Source organism: Choloepus didactylus, chromosome 1 (genome assembly GCF_015220235.1).
Source record: "Choloepus didactylus isolate mChoDid1 chromosome 1, mChoDid1.pri, whole genome shotgun sequence".
In the NCBI taxonomy this organism is placed as follows: domain Eukaryota; kingdom Metazoa; phylum Chordata; class Mammalia; order Pilosa; family Megalonychidae; genus Choloepus; species Choloepus didactylus.
The window spans coordinates 112,347,047-112,356,262 of record NC_051307.1 but is presented as its reverse complement, the minus strand read 5'-3'; the positions used below and the strand labels follow the sequence as shown (position 1 = coordinate 112,356,262).

The window sequence follows — 9,216 nt, the reverse complement described above, 5'->3', positions numbered from 1 at the left end:
AAGCAATAGGTCTTATGAAACAGATGGACCAGCAGATGGTAGATTGCTCCTTTTCTTCTTGGCACCTCCTGTTGAAAGAATGTGATATGCAGGATGGTAGGTATGTTTGACTTCTTGGGTCTTAACTAGTTGCTATTTCTGGAACAGATGCTGCCTCCTTATCCTGAGCTCAACAAATTCACAAGTACAATCTGCAGCACTTCCTTTAATGCCACTCTTTTCATATTGTGTCCAGTTTTATCAACACTAAATCAAAACATTTTACATTGAAATATGGCCTACATGAAGCCAGGAGCTTCAGGACAGTAACCTGAAGAAATTTTTGAAAGCCTCCAATTCCTTTGGGTAAGATGTATGACAACCATAATCTTTGAATCAGTCAATATTACATTAAATATGTATCTTCTAAGCAACAGAATTTATTAGACAACAACAATGAACAGGCCTCTGGGATAGGTACTATTGCAGATACAAGGATAATAAGGTGTGGCCTTGGTCTTTAAGGTCTTTACAATATAGAGGGGACTAATTAAGCACACAAATAATTATAATGCAAAGCAGAATGTTGTAATTGCCATAAAAGAGGCTCAAAGAATGAGTTTCAGAGTTCAGAGGAAGAACTCACTTCTTCATGGCTGGGTTGGGAGAGGTTGGAGCATGGTAGAACAAGGTACCTATAAAGGGCGGAAGGCACTATTTAAGGTCAAACTTTGCAGGATGAAGAGGATTTCTGCATCTTGAAATAATAGTGAGGGCTTTCTAGATAGCCCGTGGAGGTGGGAATGTTTATAGGGAAGTTATCAATTTTCACTATAGCATAAGATTGTGATGGCCTTGCATATCAAGGCAAGGTATTTGAGTTTACATCAAGTTGCCATAGAGAATTATTGAAAGAGTTTGTGCAGGAAGAGGACATGACCCATGATTTGGTTAGCAAGAATAGTTTCTCAGGAATTGGTTTGGATTATAGGGAGAGAAGCAGAACGCAGAGAGACCAATTAGGAAGTTATTGTCATAGTCCAGGAGAGAGATAATGAGGCTCTGAAGTAGATCTGGCACTTGTTAAAGGATGGAGGTAATGAAGAGGAGAGATTTTTGAAGAGGTAATCGCTATTATTTCCCCACTAAAAGGGGGAAAGCCTTTTCCTTTTGCAATAATTGCAAACTGAGACTTGATCAAGGTTGGTAGGGAGGCTAGTAACTACATCATTAACTTCTTATAAACTGTAGGATCTTCATTCCCTAATTTCATAAAGTGCTAGAGAGTTTTTATAGTCATGTATATATCCAAATATTTTTAGGGTCTCGTGTACATTGAATATTTATTTAAGAACATCTAAAAGAGAAAAACCTAAGGGAGAATTAAAATATTTCATATAATGTAATGTATAGTATCCTCTGAATCTTCAACTGTGATTATTTATGAGTATGCAACCACAAAAAAAAGTAGATGTCATTAAATATTAATAGATTTTCCTCTACCAATCTTCCATCCAAAAGAATTAATACAAATATATTTTAAAAATAAACTGCATTTCATACGGTATGTGTCATCTAAGAGCTTATGTTTTAAAGGTCAAACTCTTTAGAGATTTCTTTAGAACTAAATCTCTAAGTAAAAGCAAATACATAAACAGAAATTGTGCATGGAACAATATGGAATATAATTCAACATGGAAAATAATACTTTCTCCTGAATTCTCATGTGACACCATGGCATAGTTAAGTTCCCCTGGGCCAGACAGAAAGCTGCAGAATAGTCTGCTACGGCCTAGAACCTAAAGCCTAGAACCTGTGAAAGGGTTTGATCAGGCCCAGATGCTACTAAATCATGTTCTAGTCCATTCCAGAAATTCTAGTCTCCACCCCAGAGATGGGACCATTTTTGCAACCCTAATTTTCAACCACCAGAAATAGTGTTATATAATACCCAAGTTTCCAACCAAATAAAATTATTCACACTTTTTGGAGCATGCCCTGAATTCCTATAAATCTTCATCATATCTCCAATGATACAAGTAATCTTTCCCACCTCTAAGCCCCTATGAACACTCTATCTGAGCTATGTTTTTGGATTCACCACTTTCTACCTTTTAAATATTATTTTAGGTACACATCATTTCCCCTACAAAACTGTAAGTTCCCCAAAGGCAGAGTCAAAGTCTTGCTTATTTTCCTAGCCCGATGGTACCTAGTACAGTTTTCCCACAGAAATCACTCAAGAAAATTTAGTTAAGAAATTTTGAAACCCTCAATTTGCAAAGAGTACTCTATTGGACCCCCAAAAAAAACACTTAAAAATACATAGATAGAAGATTTTTAAGAACTTACCAATCTTATTAGGTAAAATTGTATAAAACCTCCTAGGTCTCAATGTCAACTACAAGTTTACCCAGAACTATTTCAGGCTAGATAAGAACTATGGTTTTATCACATTATTCCTCCTTCCATCCCCATCATCTTTTCCTCCACTATACTTTTTAGATCCAATAATACAATATATCCCAAGCATTTTCTTTTTCACAAATTAAAGTTTTCTTTTTAGATGATCTTATTTTTCCTTTTATAGCTTGTCCTTCCTTGCCTTTATCATAATAACCTTTCCTTTCTACAAAGATCTCCGCCCTCATGGGAAGAGATCATTATATTTGGAACTATAAATGGAAAATAATGTCGCTTTATTGCATTGTGGAGCGTCTGTTGAAATTGCTGTTTCTCAAGAACTGACTATACTCCAGGACTCTTTCCATTTCTTCACAGTGGCTGTTGTGTTGATCCAGCAAAGTGTTATAGTCTTCCAATTCATCCATTTAAAAACTGTTTATGTAACATTTTATAGTGTCTTGAACCCTGCAATTGCACTGAAATTGCCAGGCCATGTAGGTGTTAGATGGGTTGCCACCATTTAGTTTTCTATAGACTCTGATCTAAGGCCTTTAATTGGTTTGCCAGATCCTTTTTGACTCTTTTGCCTTCAGCCACTGGGGATCAGTAACAGCAAGGAAAATCCTAGGCCCTCTTTATATGATGAATTTAGTGTGTACAAGTGACATGTTACAACAATAAATTGAAAATGAGAAATAATAAAAAAGAGAAATTTAAGTCTGGCTAAGGCCAAGTGGTCACCCGTCTAGCATCTGGTTTTCCTCACAGCCCATTACATCACTAAGAAAATATTCAAGGTATAGGAAATGCCCTTCAAAGCTTGAATTACCTGAATTTTCCATGTTTGAACTCAAAGAGCATTGAGGCTTTATTCAATTCCATTAAACCATTAGCTGATGGCTCAAATTATCCTTAGTATTTATACATGACTATGTAATATCAATATGACCCTTCTCTACACTGCTGAAATGTTTCAAGTATGTATTCATTTCTTCTTAGAACTTCCCATGAAAGAATCAAAATTAAGCAAGATTGTCACTTTAAAGTTGAAGAAATAAAAGAACAAGGCATCAAATAACCTACAACAGTTCCTAGTATAAGTAAAAGCAGTGCTGAAGAGCTGGAGCAGGGCTGCTCTCACCCGCTAACCTACATTTCATTTTACTTTAAACCTTCTTAAGACGTTTTCACCCTCTTTTGTGGCTCAGACTATGCCAAGAAGTACAGTAATGTAGAACTTGCTTAGCTATAAAAAGCATGGTCTCTGGATCCAGACTAACTAGGTTCAAATCCTAGCCCTGCTACCTACTGCTGTGGGAACTTAGGCAAATTATTTATGACTCCATGCCTCATTCCTCTTTGTCAAATTAAGATAAAAACCTATCTACTTATAAGGTTGTTGTGAAGAGGTAATAGATATAAGGTCTATATATGATATATTTAAAGTCCTTAAACAGTATCTGGCATAAAGTAAGCTTATTTTTTCTACTAGGGCTAGCTATATCACAAGGCAACTCATTTAAATAGCATACATATCATAGGTTAGGTGAATTGACAACTTCCTGGCCCTTACTTAATTCCTAACCAATCATCAGATTTCCTATTTATTGAGGAGCTTAAGACTGGAGGACTTGGGTCTTGGATAACCCAGCCATGCCTATGCAACCCAGGTATCATCTGAGTTCACATTGCCTTTGAGTTGTAAATAAAACTAGAAAGACTATCCCTTATCCCAAGTTCTATGTGAAGTCCAATGATTTCTGCTAATTCTCACTGAAAACTAATCCCTAATTCTTATGTTTCAGTTTTTGTAGCTATTATCTTCTTGCTTTTGTACACCAACCCAAATGAGAGACTCAACTCTATTTCCTTCATCACTTCTCTTCCAAAGCTCTCACTCAAGGTACGTTTGTAAGACTTGAATGAAGGTTTGGACTCATAGTGTTGGGTACAATATCACTGTTTTCACACTGTATTCTCAGTGAACTACGGAAGTTATGTAATAAGGCAGTCCTTGGAGGTTCATACAGAGCATCACAAACAACTTCAACTGAATATCAGCCACCTGTATTCTAGGATATTATTGACCACCCCAAAGCTGGAATGCACTTCTTCCTTCAGATCCTGCAGCCTCTTGCCCTATGGTTTGGCAGCCCCTTCCCCCAACACAGACACCTTTATCTGCCTCTTACCCTTTCCTCTTTTTGGCTTACTCAACACCCAGAATTTCCTATTCATTTCTTATTCAGAATGCTTTTTATCACTGTTTCCTACTAACCTTTTCCCTTGGGGCATCACCTTCCACTTGACAAAGCAGTTTATCAAGGTGTTTTTCTAAACAAGGCAGTTCCCTTCACAAGAAGAACTCTGATGAGAGTTAATAAAATATTTTCTCTCTGTTACATTTATACAGTATATCTTAATTGCCACAAAAAATATATGGATTCAAATATATTTATTTAAATTTAATCTACTTCACAAAACCTTACTGAGTTCTGGGTAGGGGTTTTCAGAAGTTCAGAGGACTCAATCATGGATCTGTCCTGAAGAAATTTAGTTCTTCTTAATTACTATGAATACAGGTCAGAAGGGATAAATGATATAATACAGGTCAAGATAAAGTGCTATAAGAGTTTAGATTTGGATGAAGTCTAAGAGGGCTCAGGAAAATGCTTTCCAGAGTTGTTAATATCATGTTCAATTTTGAAAAGGTTGGTTGTAAGTCAGTGAAACCAGACAATTTAGTAATAGCAGGGAGAATAATAAAAGGTATGTCTCTGTGAGGCACAAAGTAGTACTAAAGGCAGAATTGCAGGTGGGACTGAAAATCAAAGGATTAGTTGGAATCTATACATAAGTATATATACATACACAGAAACTTGCTTTTTTGTTTGTTTTTATTTTTTTTTTTAAGAGAAAAGGATAGACCAAATTGAGAAAATTAAAGAAATGCCTACAAAATTCTAAGGGAGAAATATTCCTTACCTAGAATTCTATACCCAGAACCTTTTATTCAGGAGTGAAAGTAAAAGAAGGGCATTTTCAGACATATAGAAAGTATCAAAAAATTTACTTCCATGAATCATTTCTTAGGAAGCCACTCAAGGAGATATTCCACCAAAATAAGATAAACCTAGAAACAGAATAACATGGAATCCAGGAAAAGGGGGATCTAATTAAGGATAAAGATGACATTCCCTAGGATGACTATGAAGAGAAGGAAGTCCCAAGAAGCCAGATCAGCTACAGGCTCAGAGAATAACTCATCCAAATTGGTGCATGAGGTCAGATGTCTCCAATACATCACCAAGAAAACAATGAAACTGATGGATTATTTCATGAGTTTGAATGAATTAAGAAGCAATTTACTTAATGACAAGCACAGTAAAAACTAAGCAAAATTTAAAAGTCTGCAAAGAAAAAAATATTTCCAGAGCTGGGCTGGAAAAATATTTATATAATCATCATAATGATACAGATACTAAATATTTACTTAACCAAAAATTGAGACTTAATGATATGGGAGAAAACAAAGTATGTGTGGGTATGTGTATAAATGGGAAAAAAGGGAGGAATGCTGGAGCAAGAAAGAAAATCCTTATCTTCCATAATACTACATCAATAGATATCCAAAATTTAAAAAATTTGGATATCTATTTTTATTATATTATATATATATATCTATTATAACTGTAATCTATTCATTACAGTTATAATCTGTTATTTATAAACTCAAAAATAAATTCCAAAATAAACAGCCAAAATAGTCAAAAGCAGAGTATGACAAGGGACTAATTTTCATTATAAGCCTCAAAGAACTACTTGACTATATAAATCACATTTTTGGATTTAATAAAAGTTAAATCTAAAAATGACCTCTAAAGACACTACATGGAAGTCCCCAAAATAAGGATAAGACATACACAAAAATGTCAGTAAAGTTTATATTTAGATGATTTGTTTTGTTATACTTTTCTGGGTGATTCAAACTTTCTTTGATGAACATATGCTACCAATCTCATGAAAATAAGCAAATAAAGAAATAAGATTTGTTGAGTATGTCTTGTTTTTAGAAGCCTTGCTATTTCCTAATATTTAATACATTGTTTTCTGTGTACACAAAAATCAAGTCTTCGCTATCCCTACTAGAATTCTTCAAGGAATTGTTAAGCTCATTATTCTATTCCTAGAAAAATACATCCCCACAACCAAAATCTGCCCCCCACACACTCATACACACACACCTTTGACAACTGAAACAAGTGTTACACCCCTCTGCCTCCTATCCATCCCTATTCTGCATGACCCTTGAGAGATCACAAATAATTTGCCTGTGACCACAACCACAACTTCAGGAGCCTAGAGTTTGGTTTAATTAAGACTGAACATTTGAACTTAAAACAATTCAGGCTTCTCTCACTATTTTTCATAATTGCCTAGGGTTTATTCAGTGTTTTCCACTCTGACGATTCATTTTTTTATTGGAGGAGGTTAAAAAAAAAAAAATAGGAGGTAAATAATCATGCTTTTCCACTGTTATAAATATTTAAATTTCTGCAAGATTTGAATTCTTTTTCTTCAAATTTAGTTTAGATTATTAGCAAAAGTCTGTCTATAGAAGAGGGAAAGCTTCATTTTTAGAAAGTTCATTTTATATAAGGCCATAAAATACCAAATACATCTTTATACTGCCCTTCTTATGCACCCCTTATTTCTCCTCCCATCACCACTGTCTGAGCATAGGCCCTCATCCCATTCCTTTGGATCCCTGCAATAGCCTTTCAACTGGTCTCCCGGATGCCAAATTTTCCCTCTCCAAACCATCATCTGGATTTGGGACCAAATTCCAAATGGTGTGCTTTCCTGCCTTCCGTGCCTTTCTTACGATGCTCAAATTGTTCTGATGGCTTGCAATCCTCTTTTGCACTCCCGTATCTGCCAGTCAAAGTACAAGTCCATTTTTCATTGTTCTGTTCAAATTCTACCTCCATGGACCAGACCCAAATCTTACCACTTGGAATTAATCTCTCCCCTTCAGCTTCTTCCTTCTAAAATGATTTTTGTACCTCTATTATTGTTCCTATCTCAATCTATCTTCTCACATGACAACTTATATTTGGGTTACCTGAAACATCTAGTATAGTACATTGCTCATAATAGAGGTACAATAAATGCTGAATTAAGTTTTAGCTCAATGGCACAATGTCAGATCAAAAGTAAGAACTACAACAAGATTTCTGACCTTGCAACTATTGTAACACATCTTTCCATAAATATTTTTCTTTTTGTTTTTTACTTTGTCTTATGCACATTTTGCAACTGTTTTAAGTTTCAAGATACTACTTATTACTTAGTTTAGAGAGATGGTTAATCCACATGGACACATTTATCTTATTTTCTTTGACTCATTTTTGCTTCATATTGGAAACATATTTTTCTAATATCTAGATGAAAGAAAATTAGTCTGTCCAATGAGGTGAATAATGCCTTCAATAAAGGAAAAGTCAATGTCTGATTTGCTGTAAAATTCCATTGTTGCATTCCATTTCCTCATAAACCATTTTAGGGAAATGAATGGAAATTACCTCAAAAGAGCTCCAACACTTTAGTAGATTTTTGGCATTTAATAAAAACATTTAAATAAGGGAGCAAACCATACTTTGAATTCCAGGTTATTTCTGCAAAACAGACCAGAACTCCATCACCAAAAACAATGATGAGCAAAAAATAAGTTAAGAAATAGGAATGACAATAATAATCTCATAATTAAACTTCTGAAAGTTAGGCCACCCTAAGACTCCAGTGGAAAGGTCCTATATTCACTTTATGAATACAAGTGATGAAATATTTAAATGAGGTAGACATGATTCACTAAAAATTTTGCACATACACTTTTTAAAAAGGGGGTACAATTGCTTATACTGAATTTAAGGCTGAAACTGAAGCAGAGAAAACCCTGGAAGAAAAGCAGGGAACAGAGATAGATGGTCAATCCATTTTTCTGTACTATACAGGAAAGAAAGGGCAAAGTCAAGACTATACAGGTGGAAAGAATAGCACTTGGAGTGGTGCATCAAAAACTCGGGTTTTAAACAACCTCTCCTACTAAATGCAACAAAAGAAACTCTTCAGGAAGGATTTGAGAAGGCATCTTCTATCAATCTGCCCCAGAACCAAAATGGCAAATCTAAAGGGTATGCATTTATACAATCTGCTTCATTTGAAGATGCTAAAGAAGATTTAAATTCCTGTAATAAAAGAGAAATTGAGGGCAAAGCAATCTGGCCGGAGTTTCAAGGGCCCAGGGGATCACCTAGTCCAAAAAATCAGCCATCCAAAACTCTGTTCATCAAAAGTCTGTCAAAGGACACCACCAAAGAGACACAGAAGGAGTCATTTGATGGCTCCATTCGTGCCAGGAAAGTCACTGACCAGGAAACAGAATCCCCCAAAGGGTTTGGTTTTTCAGACTTCAACAGTGAGGAAGATGCCAAAACCACCAAGAAGGTCATGGAAACATGGTAAAATTGATGGAGACAAGGTTACTTAGGATTGGATCAAACCTAAGGGCTAAGGAAGCTTCGAGGGTTGTGGCAGAGGCAGAGGAGGATTTGGAGGCCGAGGTGATGGCAGAAGAGGCCAAGGTGGATTTGGTGGTGGCAGAGGCCAGAGAGGCTTTTGAGGGTGAAGAGACTTCGGAGGAGGAAGAGGAAGAGGAGGCGTTTACAAGCCACAAAGAAAGAGACAAAGTTTGAATAGTTTCTTCTGTCGCAGTCTGTCTATCCTTTTTCATTTGAAAGAAGGATCCTAGGGTTTTTACTCTGTTACCTG

General features: G+C 35.7%; 1 pseudogene; it reads left to right on the top strand.

Moving 5' to 3' along the window:
• Nucleotides 1–7,579: 7,579 nt before the first annotated feature.
• Nucleotides 7,580–9,196, top strand: LOC119521348 (annotated as a pseudogene).
• Nucleotides 9,197–9,216: the final 20 nt, after the last annotated feature.